General features: G+C 36.2%; 1 protein-coding gene across 3 annotated transcripts in view; it reads left to right on the forward strand.

Moving 5' to 3' along the window:
* The window catches only part of LOC136848772 (uncharacterized), a 413,864-nt gene that overhangs the window by 43,886 nt on the left and 349,213 nt on the right, over window positions 1–20,765 (forward strand). For 2 of the 3 annotated variants that reach the window (XM_067121362.1, XM_067121361.1), the window contains exon 2: window positions 11,434–11,487. The exons of the other annotated variant lie outside the window; for it this stretch is intronic. The gene's annotated coding sequence lies outside the window, so the exon portion shown is untranslated. The remainder of the gene's footprint in view (window positions 1–11,433; window positions 11,488–20,765) is intronic. 3 annotated transcript variants of the gene reach the window in all.

Genomic DNA, 20,765 nt, shown 5'->3' on the forward strand with positions numbered 1-20,765 from the left:
AGGATGTTTTATCTCACAGGATTTTCCTCCTGACCCAACTCGAAAGGTGCAATCAGTGTCCTTTTTCGTTTTCTTTTTGCCGAAGTTTTAATGTCGGATGTGAACGAGGAAACAGTTTACGAGATTGGCTCTTCATTTCTTTCTTTCTTCTTTTGTTTCTTGTTATCACGTGGGACTCCTTTGTGCTCCTAATGTTATTCCGAGAAATAACAACTTTACGTTCTCCCATTACTGTCTTTCTTGCCAAGATGTCTTCTTTTATCTCTTTCCCGTCCCTTTTATGTGACTCTTCATCGTACACACACACACACACATATATATATGTATGTGTGTGTGTGTATATATACTGTATATATATATATATATATAGTTGGCCTCTCTCATATATATATATATATATATATATATATATATATATATATATATATATATAGTTGCCTCTCTCTCTCGTATATTATATGTTCGTGTGTGTATGTATGTATGTCTGTATATATGTATGTATACCCACACATATATATATAAGTATATATTAACTGAAAGTAAGATGACACATCGTATACTAACTAGACTGTTTTGAAGAATAGGGAATGAGGAAACAAAGCCTGATAGGAACTGGAAGCTATAGTTAAGGAACCAGTGAAAGGTGACTTGACTGATTATGGTAACTAGAGACGAATTGCCTTTACGTTGCTTATAATTAGAATGCTCATTATGCTTATTCTAATGTGGCTGGAGGAAAAAAATTGATAAAAAGATTAGAGACGAAATAACTCGTGGTAGAAAAGGAAGAGGTTGCACAGAATAGATATTTTGCAAGGCCTGGCGTCATTAAGACATTGGAACTGGAATAAGAAATTTAAGCCAAAGACCAAGCGCTGGGCCCTCTGAGGTCGTTAGGGTTGAAAATGTTGAAACAAATTTTAGGAGAGGGTGGTAAATAATCTGGAAAGAATGGGAATGTGAACGGAGCTATAGTGAAATGAATGAAAGGGGTTGCAGCTAGGGGCCGAAAGGATGTTGCAGAGAGCCTTAAGTAGCATTGTGTGAGGTACCCTGATGGCACTACCCCTTTACAGCTCATTGAAATTATCCATCAACGGAGCAGGTGGAAAGTTTATGTTGATGGGGTCTTGTCGAATTAGTTTTCAGTAAATGGTGGGTTGCTCCAAATACCATTTCACCTTTGCTGTTTTCATTTTTTTTTTTAACTTTATAGGAAAAAACTGCTTAGAGATGGAAGAGAAGATATAGAATGGAGTTAGAATAGTAACTTGATACACTTAAAATTTACTGGCGATGCTGTTAAAACCGCAAAACATCGCAAGATTAACACAGTTTCTTTAATAGAATGTACCATATATTTAAAGAGATGGGCTCAGAATAGATATAAGAAAAACAGAAGTACTGAGGATAGAGTATGCATAGGGATGAAATTGAATCTTTCAAGTATTTAGGAGGAATGATATCTCAGTACATGTTCTTTTGAGTTGGAATTTAGTGAAGGAATAAAAAAGTCAAATCAGACAATTGGTAGGATGAATAGGATGGGGAAATCAAATGGATTGAAATTGCATTCGAAAGATTATGCATAAATCTTGTACGATCTGCAATGCTATGTGGACATGAATCATGGTATGACAATAAAACCGTATCTGAAAGATTTTGTTGATTGTATATGGCAGGATAAAGTTTGAAATGATGCTGTAAGGGATGTTACTGTTGTTCCATATGAAGATGAGATAATGATCACAGGGAGATGGAGAAGGGATGGACATTTCTTTTGCACAACCTTTGGGAGGATAGGCCATGATAGTCTCAGCTGGGCTCCTGTGGATACCAGAAGAGTTGGGAGGCTCAGACCAGACCTGCTTGGACGAGAACGGCTGGAGATGAGTAGAGATTTATGGAAGATAAGGCACAAGAAAGACACGAGTAAAGGAATTTTACAGAGACCCTTAGTTTCACGCAGCGCTAATGGCGATGAGATAAATATGTATACACACTACATATACATATTTTATATATATATATATATATATATATATATATATATATATATATATATATATATATATCTCATATATTAATTATACACACACACACACACACACACATATATATATATATATATATATATATATATATATATATATATATATATATATATATATATATATATATATATATGTGTGTGTGTGTGTGTGTGTGTGTGTTTGTGTGTGGGGACTCAAAAGCCCACCTTTTGAACGTACAATCAGGCAAGTGAGCGCCGTGGATAAGTAATGCATAGCTCGCCTCACGTTTGTTAGGTCCATGTGTTGCTCCTGGCCTACCTTAGCCAGCCCACCAGGCTGTTCATGGGCGTCAGAGTTTGCCGGGGGGAAGATATACGGTGTGTGGCTAGCAACTTCCCATCTAAAAACTTGCTGAAAAACTAGAGAGCTCCTACGGGCTGCTCTAGGATCAAGAGCCCGTGCTGGCACAAGGCCAGCTAAATCTGAAACAACAACAACATAGAGAGCTGTACCCTTCAGGCACTACCTTTTTTTCAAAGGAAGAAAGTATATGAATATTTATTTATAAGTTACGTTTGTCTATTCTAATGAACATGAGTGATCTAAACAATTCAAATCACATTGTATGGTAATGACTGTTAAAGGTAATAATCAGCATTTTCCTCTCCAGGTTCATTTCCAGTTAATCGCTTATTCAGCACTATTTGTTACCACTTGCTTTACACGAATAAAAATGATTTGGACACAAAATGTTTTCTGTTAGTGATTAAATTGTATTACAAACCCTGAATTTGAGACAGCAACTATTGCTCTCAGATCGTTGTAAGAACCTTGGTAATACCCTTACTAGCCAGGCCATATAATACTGTTTGGCGCTAGGTTAGGTCATCTGTCTCCTTTGCAGAACGATCAGTTTATATATATATATATATATATGTGTGTGTGTGTGTGTGTGTGTGTGTGTGTATGTATGTATGTATGTTTGAGTGTGTGTGTATGCGTGTGCATGTATATAAATACTGCTTATGCCTGTATACGTAAAATTATGTCATGAGCATATTCAGGAACTTCATAACCTGTGTGGGCCTGCATAAAATATTTTTCCCTGATGAAGCTATCAGCAAGCTGATGTAAATTGATAAGTATTGACAAGCTAATGGACGGCCTACATTTCATCATGACGAACAGGCAATAAAGTTAAAATCAGTGTTTATTTGTACATATGGTTGTATGCTACATTTCTGGCTTTTTATTTGATAACATGCATCATACGATTAAGAGAACCCCAATAGCCAGTATAACTTTCTCTCTCTCTCTCTCTCTCGCATCATGAAGTAAAAATGCTATAAACTCTGTAAATATTACAGATGAATTTTAAGTGTACTACTCCTCGAAGAAAGAAGAGATTTATGGATATTTCAAAACTAATAAAAAAAGTACGATAGAGTATACCAAAGGCACCCCTGCTCTTTTCATGTGAACATTCCAAATGACTGAGTTTGCAACAGGCAAGCATAATTCCATGACTTGAACACAGCAATGGATGTGACTCTTGTTCAACCATCCTTTTGACGGCAACGAATACAATTTAACATGGAATTTACAATACAGTCACAACCGTACATAAAATAATGAACGGTTTATATATATATGTATATATATGTATATATATATATATATATATATATATATATATATATATATATATATATATATATATATATATATATATATATATATATATATATACATATACACACACACACATACAGTTGTGACTGTATTGTAAATTCCATGTTAAATTGTATTCGTTGCCGTCAAAAGAATGGTTGAACAAAAGTCACATCCATTGCTGTGTTCAAGTCATGGTTTTATGCTTGCCTGTTGCAGACTCAATCATTTGGAATTGCCAGTTCATATTAAAAGAACAGGGGTGCCTTTGCTATACTCTATCGTACCTTTTTTCTTTGATTAGTTTCAAATATCCATAAATCTCTTCTTTCTCCAAGGAGTAGTACACTTAAAATTCATCTATAATATTTACAGTTTATAGCATTTTTACTTCATGATGAGAGAGAGAGAGAGAGAGAGAGAGAGAGAGAGAGAGAGAGAGAGAGAGAGAGAGAGAGAGAGAGAGAGAGAGAGAAATTGTACTGGCTATTGGGGCTGTTTTAATCGTATGATGCATGTTATCAAATAAAAAGCCAGAAATGTAGCATACAACCATATGTACAAATAAACACTGATTTTAACTTTATTGCCTGTTCGTCATGATGAAATGTAGGCCGTCCATTAGCTTGTCAATACTTATCAATTTACATCAGCTTGCTGATAGCTTCATCAGGGAAAATATTTTATGCAGGCCCACACAGGTTATGAAGTTCCTGAATATGCTCATGACATAATTTTATGTATACAGACATAAGCAGTACTTATATACATGCACACGTATACACACACTCAAACACACACACACACACACACACTTATATATATATATATATATATATATATATATATATATATATATATATATATATATATAAAAATATAAACAGACATATATACTAAAAACTTTCACTGCTCAATCAAAGATGAAGTTCTTTGGAGAAATTTTCCTCGGCATCAACCACTTTTAGATGTTTCTAATTACGCCCTCAACATTTTTGACAATGTATATGGGTCTGTACTTTTTCGTTTTGATGCTAGTGCAGTATGTGCATTGCTCAACCATGAAATTTATGTATAAACTTTGTAACTTAAGTGTTGGATGGTTAAAACTTTGATCTCATTCATTGTCTTTAAGGGGTTTGCAGCAGTGTTGCTGATGGGGGCTTTGGGTAAATTTCGATCTACCTCTCATGATGGGCTGCTCATTTGTATGACCTTTGTTTTTAAGTGTTCACGAAGGACAGGTTTTGATCATGAAGTAAATTAATGTATTGTACGCAAAGGACTTCTGCAGTTATTTGCGTCCTCCAAAAGGTTAAATAAAGTTGCTCATAGGTATGACAAAAGTCAGGAACAGTTCAGAGGTGTAGTTTGTGGGGTTTTGATTTGCTGATCTCGCACCGTGCAGCAACTGCTTGAATCGCTTTGTATAGGTAAAAAAATAGTCAGTGATCCTGAATATTTGACGTTTCCTTCTTTACAGAGCTTACAAATCTTTCGTGTAAATTTCTGGAAGGGTCAACGTTGTTCATATACCGAGAAGATAGTTTTTTCTCTGTAATTACGGGAAAAATGTTTTCCTGCTCTGTTGTTGGCAGCCCCTGAGGAACTTTATCCCTTAGGCAGCTTACACCACAAGTGTATCATACATGTAAACACACAAACACACACACATATATACATCTATATATATATATATATATATATATATATATATATATATATATATATATATATATATATATATATATATATATATATATAAATGTGTGTGTGTGGAGAGAGAGAGAGAGAGAGAGAGAGAGAGAGAGAGAGAGAGAGAGAGAGAGAGAGAGAGAGAGAGAGGAAACCTTTGGAAAAGGACTAACCTTGGAAGCCGTCTTGCCAGGGTTTTTGCCTTTTACGACTCCCACTATATATTTTGCTGTAATGGATTTTTACCCAGTATCTATGGCATGTAACTAGATTCGTTACACGTGCAATTCCACAAGCGCGCCTATTTCTGCGTTTCCTAACTTTGGTTAACCCTCAACCTACTCTTTCGAGCAAGTGACTCGATACATAAAGTTACGCGGTGCCACCAGGATAGCAACAGAATAATGAACATATCTCCGGTTATTACTAGTAGATTTGTTTACCGATCTCTCACAAAAACTTGTAAATTCAGCGATCACAAACTTCCAATTAAGCAGACTGATGTCTCCAGAATATATGAGTGAACACTCGCTAAAATGCAAAAGAGCACAAATACACACAGACACCGAGACGTAAGAGCGATACGCGCCAAGTAATCCGTAGTTTTTGCCCCGACGTAAACACTGCCAAATGCCGGCTATTAAGAGCAGTAAACACCAATCAAAAGCTAATTCGCTGTCGACATAAACAGCGGTGGGTTCCTTCGCTTGGTATAAACATCTATCAGAGAGGATTCAATGTTCACGTAAACAATGTCAGTTCCTTGCTGGGACATAAATACCGGTTTAAGGTTGTTCGCACCTCCGATGCCTCGCCGAGGTAGCTTGTTTTGAGGTGTCGGAAATGTTATTATACCTTAAGCTCGTTTTCTTTCCCCCTTCTCTTATGCTAATGGAAGGGTTCTCTGATGATTTCATTAGCTGCAAATTCCGACCATGAGGGTAAGATTTCCATGCTCGCCTCCTTTGAAGTATACTTTTAGTCCCCCTTTTTAGTTTCGTATTTTCACTTTTTAATTTTTTTCCGTAATAGTGTTATTAGGTGCCTTCGTATCTTCACAGTTTTACATGCTCATGCGGTTATCGAGATTTGCACTTCTTTCCAGAAGACTGTAAATAAGGAAATAAATACAAAACAACATTTTCATTTGTACTGAATTCGTTGGTTAGAGAGTGTCATTCAAGAAGCATTATAACTGGTATGGCTTGCCTATAGGAGAAATATTCAGGTTCGAAATTGCTCATCACAGGCATGTGAAGATATTTCTGTTTTTTCTTTCATTATTAATGAAAGTATTTTTTTCACCTTTTTGCACGTTATCCCTCAGAGAGCTAGTATAAGATTACAAACCCCTGGACCTCCAACTTGGCTGCAACTTCCATTGTTGACTAATTATCAGATACACAATTCACCTTTTAGATCAGTAGATGAACAATGATTTATCTCGGGAAACCGGCCTGGAGCCGATCCTGGCACTCTTTATGCACTTGATATGGCACACAGGTTGGAGAGTGACTGGTTTGGTGTGAAAATTGGACTGAGACACGGGTATATATTTTCATGGACAGTCTTATGCAAAAGTCAGAATGACTTGTCAGGTGGTGGTGATAAGTTGTGGGATAAGAAGATGGATCGTGGTAGAGTGTGGAATATTTTGTTTGCAGATAAAGCGGTACTAACTGGGGATAGTAAAGAGGAACTGCAGAGATTAGTGGAAGACTTTGAAAGTGTTTTTAAGAGGAGAAAGTCAGGAGTAAACTGGATCAAGAGGAAGGCTATGTGGGTTAATGGGAACCAGGAAGACAGGAAATGGAAGCAACAGATTCTTATAAGTATTTGGGAGTTTGTATTTTGGATGGTATTAGGATAGGAGAGGAAGTGAGTACCAGACTAGGTGAAGCAAGAAGGATAGGAGGGTGTGTGTATAAACTAAGACAAAACCTGGAGAGGTTGTGGCAGCGAAGGTTGGAATTTATGAAGAAGTTGTTGTTCAAATAACCCTCCTGTATGGAAGAGAAGTGTGGATGTTGCATGCGAGTGAAAAAAAGGAGGTAGCAAATGTACAGATGAATAGTTCAAATAGTCTCTGAGGTATAAGCATGTCTGAAAGGGTTCAATATAGATAGAGTGGCAAAATGGTTAGTGTTAGGTGATAGGGTGGATCAGTGTTTTGAGATGGTTTGGTTTGTGGAAAGAATGGATGATAATAGGTTGAAGAAAAAATGTATACAATTTGAAAGTGTTGAGAGGTAGAAGAAGAAGGCCTAGACAGGAAGAGCTAGATGTTGCGTGAGGGGAATAGGAGTGGAGGGACCTCAGGATCCAGGAAGCAAGAAAGTATGTGCAAGATAGAGGTGAGTGGCGCAGTTGTGTAGAGGGTTTGACATACTACTAGTGAGCCTTCTGTGTAGTTGCATAGAGCGGCTAGCGCTGTGGAGTTTTTTTGCATTGGATGTTCATCGAAGATTCTTCGTTTAAATGTGTCAGTGAATATTTGCCTTACTGTACTTGGGAGCCACCCTCGGACAGGAAAAATGGCTTAATGTAAAAAAAGTATATATATATATGTGTGTGTGTGTGTGTGTATTATACGCATATACTGGGCATAGGACTAGCAAACTCACCCCCCAAAAAGACAGGCTTGTAACTAAAACTAATGCCTTCTTGTGCCATGCCCTTTAAGGGTAAAAGATGAAAAGGGCAGACACTGTTGTGTAGTTCCATTTGGGTGCAAGTTATTGCCAAGGTGAAGTGAATGTTATATTAAATAACGCGTATGTAAGTGACTGAACTGTCGCGCACACACACAAACATTATATATATATATATATATATATATATATATATATATATATATATATATATATATATATATATATCTGGTGATTTTGGCACCATGCCCAGTAACTGGTAACGAGTATGATTGCCTTTGGTCATAAGAGAAGTGACACATCTGCCATACGGCATTTTCTCCCTCCATGGCGTCTGCAGCTCTTCACTACGTGTTCCTTTACTATAAGCCCACTTCAACACGGACGGTAAGGCAGGTGCGGGTTCAGTCCTAAATTTAAAAAGCATTGACTCCAGTGTGACCGGTTACGCGGACTTGGCCGCCAGGAATCACCAGCACGATCAAGCTGAAATTATGAAGTTTCGCTACTTAGTACCAATTAAATAGTATTGCCAACCATATGTTAATTCAATAAAATGATGGTTGTATATAAAATCTGGAAATTATATATATATATATATATATATATATATATATATCGCTCTATACCCGTGTAATCGTTCATTGGGCAATTTTATGGTTTGTGTCATTGCAGTGGTCGGTAATCCTTAGTATAGTCCAGATCTCTTTGTCTTATCTTGCAGTCTTTGGGCTTTGACATTTGCTCCTCATCACAAAGACTGATAGATTACGGAATTTTAATCTTCAGAGTTCACAAAGTGCGCTCAATTTTCAATGTATCTTCCTACAAACACTCTCGATAGTGTACTGTATGTTGGTCATCAGAGAACAGTTATAGTAGACAGATTTTTGGTGATCCAGGCGTAATTTTATTGAAGTTTAAAATAATTTATCATAAGCCTTTACACAATAAAATAATAGGTAATGTCCTATTTATGTACAGTTCGTGGGATGAATGCCCCTTCCCTGCATATTCGGAATTATTGAATACGTCTCTGAAATATTTTGTACATTCACAAAAGGGTTTCAATCAAGTTGTAGCTTAACATTTAATACAACATGTAAATCAACTGTAGGGATGTTGCTGTATACGTAGCTTGAGTGGCCAGAGCAGCCAGCGTCATCAAGTGAATTTGAATAATTTATTCATTTTTTCTGAACCTGATGAGGTACATTATTGATCTTATTAATTTGTTGCAACAATTGCTCTTAATGGAGATTATGATAATGAAATTTTAAGATGAACCAAGTATAAATGAAAGTAACTATTGACAGATAAACAAGAAAATGTTTTTCTAGAAACTAGTTTTCAACGTGTAACCGTTACGGGTTTGTTTTGAGATATTTTGGTAATCCATGAAAGTCAATTGTGAAATGGTCAACGTCACTTTCGAAGGTACACGAAGCATATATGTAATAGAAGTTTTCTGCACTGAGGTTTGAGCCCTCATTAGTCAATTTAAGGATCAGTGTGACAAGGGCTCTGGTCTGGCATTTTCTCTGGACCAAGCGCTTTTCAGGAAAATGGGAAATGTTTTGTATTTTCCTGGATGCTTTCAGTCATTCACTCCCAAATGACCACAGGAAAGTTTTGTATTCTGAAAAACAAGTCTTTGGTATTGTTATTGAGTGTTTAGTATAAAATTAACATTGGTCAACTTTGCTGGACGAACTGGATGGTGAAGTAGATTATTTTAACAGGATTAGGCCCTATTTTAAGACATTTTGTAACTGGATAACATGAAAGATCAGTGGCATACCATTACCTGTCATTTTTCTTGTTTTTTTTTTTTTCCTCCGTAATCTAATGCTGTTAAAGATCCTTTGATATTTAAGTGGAAAAGACACACACACACAAAAAACGGAAAGAATGGCGTAAAATAAATGAATTTATTGAAATGACTGATAAATTTTTAAAAAACCCGGAAAAATTGAATGGCATAGGTACCATCCATTTGACGTCCTTCCATAAATATTACAGAGGATCGGATTAAAATTTGGCAAGAATAAGGAAAGTTGGTACAAAGGAGTTTCCACCCAGCCAGCTCTGGCCTCTTCTCGGTTCAGTTATTCAATGAAATAACTCTAAGTTGAAATTTTGGTGAAGGCCCATTTATTTTCACTCGTTGTCCAGAGAATTCAGCGGATGGATTATGGATCCGAAGATCTATTTGGCGCAGGTCCCAGCTTTCCAGTTCTCTGTGGTTATTACCCTTTTCGTGGTCTGGTAATTTGTGATTTATTATTGAGATAGAGGCTGGTGTCATATTTATTAATTAGGATTGTGAAACTGGAGGCGGCCATTCCAGAATTGCTTGGTAGCAACCTTTTTTTGTTTTTCCTCCTTCATCTTGACCAACTGACGTTATGAGAATATCTTTTTCGTTATAAACTCACCAATTTCGGGCATAGGCTTCTCAAGAAAAGGTACGTTTTTGATATTCGAGGATTTTGCATTACAAGCTTAATTTTAGCTAGAACTTTTTCCTCCTGAATTCGCTCCAAAACCCTCATCCGCTATTAACCTCACATGTACGCATCAAAGAATCCAGGCTTGGTTCATATGCAGAAGTTCCAATCCACGCTAATTGCTTCGTGGAACATAAACCGTTGAAATCCCTTCATTCGTTTCAGAGGATTTCATATATTTCGGGAGAGGCCGTAAAGTTTCTTATTAAAAAGGAAAGAAGAGGCGGCTATGACGTGCGGAACGCTATGAAGTGTGAGGGGGGAAGCCATCATCTCATTTTCCCTTGATTACAACCGGCGATGAATTATCATGTGGAAAGCATTACCACTAATAATGGAAATCTAATTAACGCGACATGAAGAAAGTTTGCTGAGTAATGGCATTTTAATGACTCCTCCTGCATACATTGCAGATGACCATCAATACCATTAGGCCAAGCGCGCTAATGGTCGCATGATTGGTATCTAATGGTGGACAGATCCCGCGATGAGACAAAGTAATGGAAGGCGATAAGTGAGTTAATGGTATCAAGCGTTGACTGATGAAGGCTATAATAATCCATTACTCCTTCTTTGACGCTCCCCGTCTCCCTTGATTAACGCAAATGATACCTAAATAAGATTGGCTTGTTCAGAATGACATTTTAAGTACGAATTTCATAGCTGCCTCTCATTTATGAGTCTTGTCCTTTGAAATGAGCTTGAATACTTAAAACTGTAATGCATGAGTGATTATCAGCGATTTACCCTCGGATACAGCTGAAAATATATGACGTCCAAAATCGTACTGTGGAATTATTTTTACACTACGTATTTTCCTATATAAGTCCATGCTTGATGTTTTAAGTTACGTAAACAAATAATTTATTTTTCTTGTCCTTTGCTTTGCAGGTGTGTTAACAATGGTTTCGTGATTGCCAAGTTACAAGGGATGCAATAATCAAGGTGAGGGAATGTTCTGTTTTTGTTGATAAAAACATTTTTCATACATATTTGTGTACATATGTATACACATACAGACACTCATTTATATATGTATTATAGTGTATACACACGTGTACATATGCATGTGTGTATGTAGGTGTGTGTTTTATGTGTTAGTGGAATGGCCAGCTCCCGACCACATCCGGTAAAAAAAGAAAACTTGACGAAAGATCTTGACTACGCACGTGCAATAGAATATAAAATTCTAAGAGCCCGGAAGGCTCCATCCTCTAATTATCAGTCTTGATTTAGGGTTGAAATTTTTCCTCAGGCATGAGTTGAAATGGTTAGGGATTACAACTGCACCAGCTAAGATCAACCATTCCCGATATATTCGTGGGAAAACTGTTTTGAGCTCGCGTGTCGGTAATCCCACCTCTGTTGGTGCTAGGCTCTCATTCTTTGGTGTAAATAAGAGCGCGTGTTCAGCCAAGTTTATCTAACAAAATTTTAAACTCTGCAATGCTAATACAGTTAATTAATTAGGAATTTAAAGCTGATCTTATTATGGAAGATGTGATGTTACTTAGGACTACAATTGATTAACAGCCTAGCGCTTGCAGTAACACTGGATATAATTCTGCATAATTACTGAAACCCCAAAACTAGGAGTTGGTGCAGCAGATCATCCAGAATGTTCATGGCTGTTTTTGTACATTTCTACGTGATACGGATACCTTACTACTTGAAAATAAATCTGTTACTCCAAATATTAAAATTAGAAGTCAACCTGTCATGGTTGTTTGCCTTAGGGGGAACCCATTTATGATGCAGAACATACTAGATCCGGATGGAATAAATCTCTATTAACGGTTAATTGAATATTCTAACATCAGAAACTGTTAAGTGCCATACATAAATGACTTCAGCAGTCAGAAGATAAATGGGATTTTAGAAATTAAGGCAATTTGGTACAGGGAAATTTGATAGACTTCAATATACAATCACTTCGCTAAATAATTCAGCGGCTAATCGGAAACTAGAAGTTCCTCTTTCCAATCCAACAGTCAAATATGAATCAACAGATGATTAAAGAAGTCATTGTTAGGATAATTTATCATGATAATTACGCACGCTCAGATTAGAATAATTTACAGTTACAATAAAAGAATGAAAAACTCGCGCTGCCTTTGATTGGTATAAACTACCATATTGTCGTTAATTCATCATTTGTAATTGACAGCAGGCATTGCGAAAAGCTTTCCAGTGCTTTCTAAAAATATTTTCTATAATTGATATCGGCTTATCGATTTGTCAGAAGTTCCAGAGCAACGAAATTTCATCATCTGTTGTTAGGAGTAGAGTTTTAGGTTTGCAGCGATCAGCTTGCAGTCTTGCAACATCGCGGATTTCACGCTGGAGATCTGGTTCAAGTGATTGCACGATAACAATAACATGGGGAGTCTCAGAATTCAACAGCGAATAGGATTTAATGCTCTTACACTCAGATGTATATGTATATATGTATATATATATATATATATATATATATATATATATATATATATATATATATATATATATATATATATATATATATATATATAGAATTTACTGCTTGAATAGAGTATATTATTCCAGTTGTAACACTTAAATGCATACGATAATTCGGCCACGAAATTACACACACACACACACACACACACACACACACACATATATATATATATATATATATATATATATATATATATATATATATATATATAAAATTTACTGCTTGAAGAGAAAGAGTGCACTATTCCAGTTGTAACACTTAAATGTATACGATAATTCGGCCATTAAATTACTTTGCAGTGTGTCAACTCAACTTTTCTCCTATGATAAAATCGTGGAAGAGCCAAATAATTATACATTTCTTTCTATTTGTCAATAAATATTTTGAGAAATTATAACGTGTCCGCCATTGGCCAATCACTAACTCCCTTTCATGCAGTCCTTCGCCGTGATTACATGTGCGCTCATTTCAAAGAGGGCTAGCTTGTGAGATAGGCTGTAATATTTTCGAGACCTCTATTTGGAATGAGGTTGCTAACCCTACGCCCTGCCTCACGGATGTTCAAGGGATCTGTGTTCCAACAGTGCCTGTCATTTCTTGAAGGTCACCCATTCAAGGTCTGACAAGATCTAACGTTGCTTAACATAGCTGATAGGGCGACCAGCACTATCACAAACGTAATACCGATTCGAAATTCGTTCAGTAATCCATAACTCAGGATCATATTCACATTAATGCCTCGTAGCGACAGAAATCCCTTTTGATAGGATAGTCGGACTTTTACTCGATAATTGAAACATGAAAATTGTCTCTTCCCGATATGGCGGAAAGTTTCATATTTTCAGTTTCGTTCTGTAATGAAAAGATTCATTGAGATTTTTACTTTATCTTTTAAAAAATTTTTCCAATTTGCTTCTAAGTGGAGTTAAAAAATAATTTTTTTCTGATTTAAAATAACTGCCATGCTTCGCACCCAAGTTACAAATTACGAGAAACCCCACAAAAATTCTATCTCTCTCTCTCTCTCTCTCTCTCTCTCTCTCTCTCTCTCTCTCTCTCTCTCTCTCTTTATAGTGTTGTTTAATTCTTCTAAATCCTTAGGAGAATGGCATTGAAATTGTGACTGTCCCCATTTTGACAAAATTAATAACCTTGATTAAAAAATGGTATGAACGAAAGCAGTTTCTACCCGGAAGTTATCTTAGTAACTGGCGTTCATTCATATTTATCTTTGTGTTCACTCATACTAGTGGATAAATACTAAAGCATGACAAAAGTTTGCCAACATACTTTTCTATAATTTATGCAAGCGCGTAACATTTTTAGGGAACAACTCGAGCACGCGCATTCAGTCTTAAATTCGTACACGGGCGTCCAAGCCGGCGATGACAAAAAGGGTGCTTCTTTAGATACCATTGAGAAAAGCAAATAATGGTCTACTCACACGACGTGACTCAATGAAACAGTAAGTGTATGAAAGGTACTGAAACAGACGGAATGAGGGGCCAGGACTGAGATGGAGGAGGAGGTGGGCGTGAGGGAGAAAGATGAATTGAAGGGGTGGGAGGATGATGTACTGGGTGGTGGGGTTGGGTGGGGAGATCATTTGAGGGGAATGTAATGGGGAAGGAAATCCTCCCCTCCCACCGAGTACCCTCTCCCGTCCGTGAAAGCCCCTGGGGGCCAGGGGTGCACCGCGGGTAGACTGAAGAGTACTTTGCCCCTCAGTTGGTTCACCTTTAGGCTCCCGTGTTCATCACAGACGAGAGATGCTTTGTAACATAGCTTCCCGTTTTCTGGACCAGCAGACAAATTCACGTCACTTTATGGGGCGTTATTAGGGAGCAGGAGATGGAAGGCCCGAAAAAAGGAAAAAAAAAAAAAAACATTACTACCTAGAAAAGAAAAGAGAAAAAAGTACCTTTCTCATTGGTCGCATTAGGTGAATAAAAAGAGTGTTTTTTATTAGGAAAGGTGTTCCCTTTTTTCTTCATTTACTCCGTGCGAAGTAAACTTATTTCTTTATTTATTTACTACAATATTTTGAATTTCTTGGAAAAAAACAATTTTCTTTAGACAACAAAAATCTGTAATTAATTAAATTTTCTTAAACAAGCAAGCTTTAATTTTCTCCTTTCTCTCCTTTTGGTGCGTCTGCACTGACGTTTACTTACGAAAGTAAGTAGTTACACAAGCATACTAATGAGTGTGTATGTTTGCTGTGTCTGTATCTGTATCCGTGACCAGGTGGGGGAGGGAAAATTTATGAATGTCTACATGTATGTAAATCATGTTTTGCTCTTCGTAAACGTTCCAGGTTCTTAATATCAAATTATATTCAATTTACTGCTGTGAGTATAAACTTTTTCTCCTGATATTCGATTTAGTGCTTCGAGTTGTGTTTTTTTTTTATGCTTTTACTTACACTCGGTTGCCTCAAATATATGGTTTGTCTTTTCCTATACAGTTAACTATATTTAATTTAAAATTTTTCTTCCTATATGTGCGATTTACTTTCCGAAAATTGTAACTCGGTTAACTACTTAGTTCATGATAGTTTTCCCTTTATATTCGATTTACTGCACAATATATGATCTTCATTACTCGATATTCGTTTACGGCTTCTAATGATATACCACTCTTTGTAATCCTTAATTTTTTTCTACTAAAATATACAATTATATACGATTAACTGCTTCGAAAAGATCTTTTTCTCCTCTTTCAACCAGAGTCGTGGTAAACGAACTGGTAAACAAACACACGTGTGCACTTGTAGCGAAAAGCCTGTGCGGGGCGCACACGTTACTCTTCAATTAACGACCAAACTTTGAATTTAGTAGTTAAGGTTGCAATTTTTTTCCAACGCTGGAGGAAAAAAACGCCGACAGGGACATTCTTTATACCCTTAATTGGGTATGCTGTTCTCTGTTTGTTCTGAAGGGTATATTTAACTCGGGAAAATTAATGTAACATTCGGTTCAGAGGGAACTTGTAGAATCTTTTTAATGAGTTTTCCTTTCAGCATTGTAGGCGTCCTGTCTCTCGGCTGGAAAACGTTGAAAGGATCAACTCGCTTCTTCCGCGTACTCCGTCTAAAACTGACGTTGAAAGCAACTAAACATGAGTTTCAAAAAGCTGTTTGGAGTGTAAATGGATAAACAGCATTAAAGGGGCATTAAGCTATGTCTTCCTGCATACCAGGAAGTGAGTCGTTGAGATTATTGGGCGGCTCAAATCTATACTTGCCACGTGAAAGTGAACCGTCCTAAGCTTCATTGGAGGGAGGATTTACATAAGCCGATTATGACGATGACTGGTTTTATCGGTCATTTCCTCTTGTTCTTCTTTTCGGCCGTAGTCAGCACATTATAATTATAGCTTTCAGGTTCTGTGCGCCCAGAACCAGTGAAGGGAAATAACCAGCCTGACCGTCATCGAATCTTCCCCTTGTCGTTGGTTTATGAGAAAAGACCCAACTTGAGGAAGGATCGTGCCACTCACCATGGGAACGCAATAGGATGATGTCATTCAAGAAGAGAACCGGGCTTTGGTGATCAACAGGAAAATTAGCTAGTCGTTTTATTTTAGCTGGTCGCCTGGAAAGATATGAGATCAGACCAGCTCTTCTAATAAGTTCTGTGTCTTTGCATAAAACCTTACAGATTTGATTTTTAGTCCCCAAATTAATTAAAGCTTACAGGGATAGTGGTTTTTGTCTTCTAAGGTATTTTTACTTTCTGTATGTTGGGTTTCTTGATATTAGTGACTGTTTTAGTTTTCAGTTATTGGCATTCAATAGTAGCAAAATGATTTAAAAAAATAGCAGCTGCTGCTTATAAGTCCTCATAAGACATCACTCAGTTACTAGAGAACCCGGTTGGCGTACTGGTAACCGTTAGTCACAAATGACATATGACAGAAAATAATTCAATAAACAGCAAAAGGGGAAACTGTCACTGATTTCAAATTCCCCTTATTTCTTTTTCTCTAGAAAATGAACACTTTTTTGATGCCCTGAAAGTCATTAACAGAAAGGACAAGAAATAAGTCTCAGCATAGGCGAGGTATGAATGGAAAACTTTTTGCATTCATAAGCTTCGGGAACTTCACCGAAATGCAAAAATTGTCAGATCTCTGCGAGTGATATTTTTCAGAGGTTTAAATTTCTCATGATGCTGGAAGCCAAAGTGTCGTAAAAAAGGAAATGAAAAGTTGGGAAGAAATAAATAAGGATTTTGGAAGCATTCTTACTCGCACAGGTAATGTAGGCTATAAATGAAGGAAAAGAGGAAATACCCAAGCCGGGGGTGTATTGTTAGAAGTGATAATAATAATAATAATAATAATAATAATAATAATAATAATGGAAATGATATCGACGATAATGCTGAGTAGCTCGACTGAGCTTCTTATTAGAAGATTGTCTGTCGTATTTTATGCTAATTTCCAAAGGGAGAGGCGACGCATCCTTCTTACCCCGAGAATCGTTTTAATCCTTATCGCATTTCAAAGGAGATTTACCTGAAGAAGGCGGAGGAAGGATTTCAATCCTTAAAGCTTTCGTGCAAGGAATTAATAGGATAAAAACGTCTGAAGCGTTTCATCTCTACTTAAGCGTTCGTAATGATCACATTGGTCATTGTTTCAGTCGAGTTAATGGTCCGGCAAATTCACACCTTCACGTTTCACAAGAAGGAAAGATATGAGAGATAGAGAGAGATTAGATTTTATTCACTGATGAGACCATGTCTGATTATTGCTGTTTGATTGATTTATGTCACACACACCAAGTAAGTGCCATTAATAAAGATGTGTATCGAAATTAACAATGTTCAGGAAATAACCTATGACCTACTTTTTCACCCATTATTATTATTATTATTATTATTATTATTATTATTATTATTATTATTATTTTCTGAAGCCTTTGCCATCATGTCCAATGTTGGATGTTATTAAAGCTTTCTTTTCATGTTTTTATTCACAAATGCTTAACTGTTATTCATCTGTTCTCTAGATGAATATTTTAATCTAAAACCCCATTTTCGCTTTTCCAGGGACTAATGTGTGGTCTTAAAACTGGCTAATGAAATAATCCATACAGACACATTATATATATATATATATATATATATATATATATATAAAGTATATATATATTATATATATATATATATATATATATATATATATATATATATATATATATATATATATATATATATATTTATATATATATATATGTATATATATATATATATATATATATATATATATATTATGGAAAGACACTATAAACTGTGGTAGTTTTTCATTGTAGTGAGAGTAATAACGTTAAAATATCCTAGAGCTGAAAAATAACTGAAGTAGAAGTTACCGAAGTCCTCTGCATAGTGCATTAACCATTATATCACAGGGCATTAAAATTTTAATTGGCGATTTTTCTTGGATCTTTTTCATTTTCACAGATTTTATATTCCGACACTTATTTGATTTTACCACGTTTCCTCCTTTTTAATGGTATTGTAAAAAGTGATTCATTCAGGTGATTGAACAATGCCGCCCCTTATCAACACAAAAATACAACGAACAACCAAAGAAGCTTTAATTATCCTCTTTTATAGGTCACGCTCGCGCACGCATGTTTTTTATTCTTTCTTTCCTTTTTCGCGACTTGAAAATTAATTATGCTCTGAGACCCTCGCCTAACAAAGACATTTTTAATCAGATTTCTGCCAGAAAAGTTCCCTAGTATTGAAGTGGCTTAAATTTGTCTCTTTGAGCACCATTTTCCTTCACAATTTTCTTTCTTTTGAATTTTGTTGTTGTTGCTGTCGGTTCACGTGTTTGTAAATGTCGGCGACGGTGATGATTGTTTTTCCTAAATTTTATTTTCTTATTTATGACATCAGGTAATGACTATCCCCTCACGCCAAAAATTTTTCCTTCTAAATTCCTTTCTGATTTCTAATCTTTGTTGCTACCATTGAATTTCTCTGTAAAAAAGGAAGAAAGTAGGCGTCTCCTTTCAAAATAAAATTCTGTCTCCTACCTAATCAGATTCCTTTTCTATTGCCGAAGCCATATTTTGCAGCAGAATGATTACTACTCCTTCTTTCCATCACCCATACCTGTTTCCTAATAGCTTAATCTTGGGGTGCAACTCCGAGGAAGTTCATGGGGTTTTCATGTGTCCTGACTTCACTTACCGTCATTTGAAATACGTGGGATTATTGGGTTTCATCGTGAAAATGTGCCACCAGGAAGTATTAGAAAGGAGGAGAGGAAGACCCAGAAAGTGTTGTATAGATTGGGAGGAAGAGGTACGGGAAAGCAGCGGCTTTAATCACGAACGCGATGGTACATTCAAGATAGAGGTGAATGGTGCACTGTGTAGGGAGTTTCGACGCGCTTCGGATGAGCCGTCTTTGTAGGTGTATGAAGTTGGTGTGGGACTTCTGCAAGGGGAATTCATCCACGGTTCACCAGTTTAAGAATGAATGTGGCAATGACTTTTCTTTTGCTTTTTAACTTGCAGCTACAACTTTTCTCTTAATGTGGAATATACATATACATATATATGTGTATATATATATATATATATATATATATATATATATATATATATATATATATAGTGAGGATTGAGAGGGGTTCTATCAACCGGTAGACATCAGCAGGTTAGGGTGAAGGATCATTCCATTATTCCTTTTCAAGGTACTTTATTGTTGCTGCGACGTTTCAGGACTAAAGTCCTATTTTCAAGCTATAAAAATAAAAGTTAAAAGTTAAAATAAAAACTCGGACTAAAATTAAGTAAAAAAAAACTTTATACATATATACAAATAATATAAAAGTAAAGTACAAAGGATAGGGAGGAGTAACTACCATAAGGTGCTGAAGGCACAGACCGAGTGACTATTCGGGCCGGGTTCAGCTTCGACTTAAACTCACGAGAGATACAGAGGTGTTGAGGAAGACTGGGTGTTTAACTGTGGAACTAGTTGTTTAATAAAGAGTGTTTCCAAGATTGCTAAATATTGTTCGTTAGGAGTTTGGCCTATAATTTTAAAATCTCTGTAGTTTATGTCATATTTGCATTTCTTTGCATGTTCTCGTATACATGAAAATTCAGGATTAGTCAATTTGACGCCTGTTCGATAGCTAACGCCTCGATGAGAGTCAATCTCACTTTTGAGTAACCTCCGTGTGGAGCCGACGTACTTTCCCAAGATTACATCTAGGGCAATTAAATAAATATACGACTCCTGAGGTCATTAGTGGATCGAGTTTCTCCTTATGTTTAAACAGAGATTTAATACTCATTGGGTTGCAGGGTATTAGCTTTAATTCAATGGCAGGTAAAAATTTCTCGACTAACAACTTCAATTCACGATAGAAATTTAGGTCATGAATAAATGGGACACTTGCATATAATCGTAATTTTGGTACTGTAGGTATTTTAATTTTAGGATGGAAGATATTGTTTAAAAATTTGCTGAGGTGTTTATAAAAAAGTTTGGATGGAAAGCAGTTTTATAAACACCTCAGCAAATTTTTAAACAATATCTTCCATCCTAAAATTAAAATACCTACAGTACCAAAATTACGATTATATGCAAGTGTCCCATTTATTCATGACCTAAATTTCTATCGTGAATTGAAGTTGTTAGTCGAGAAATTTTTACCTGCCATTGAATTAAAGCTAATACCCTGCAACCCAATGAGTATTAAATCTCTG

Source organism: Macrobrachium rosenbergii, chromosome 19 (genome assembly GCF_040412425.1).
Source record: "Macrobrachium rosenbergii isolate ZJJX-2024 chromosome 19, ASM4041242v1, whole genome shotgun sequence".
NCBI classification, from domain to species: Eukaryota; Metazoa; Arthropoda; class Malacostraca; order Decapoda; family Palaemonidae; genus Macrobrachium; species Macrobrachium rosenbergii.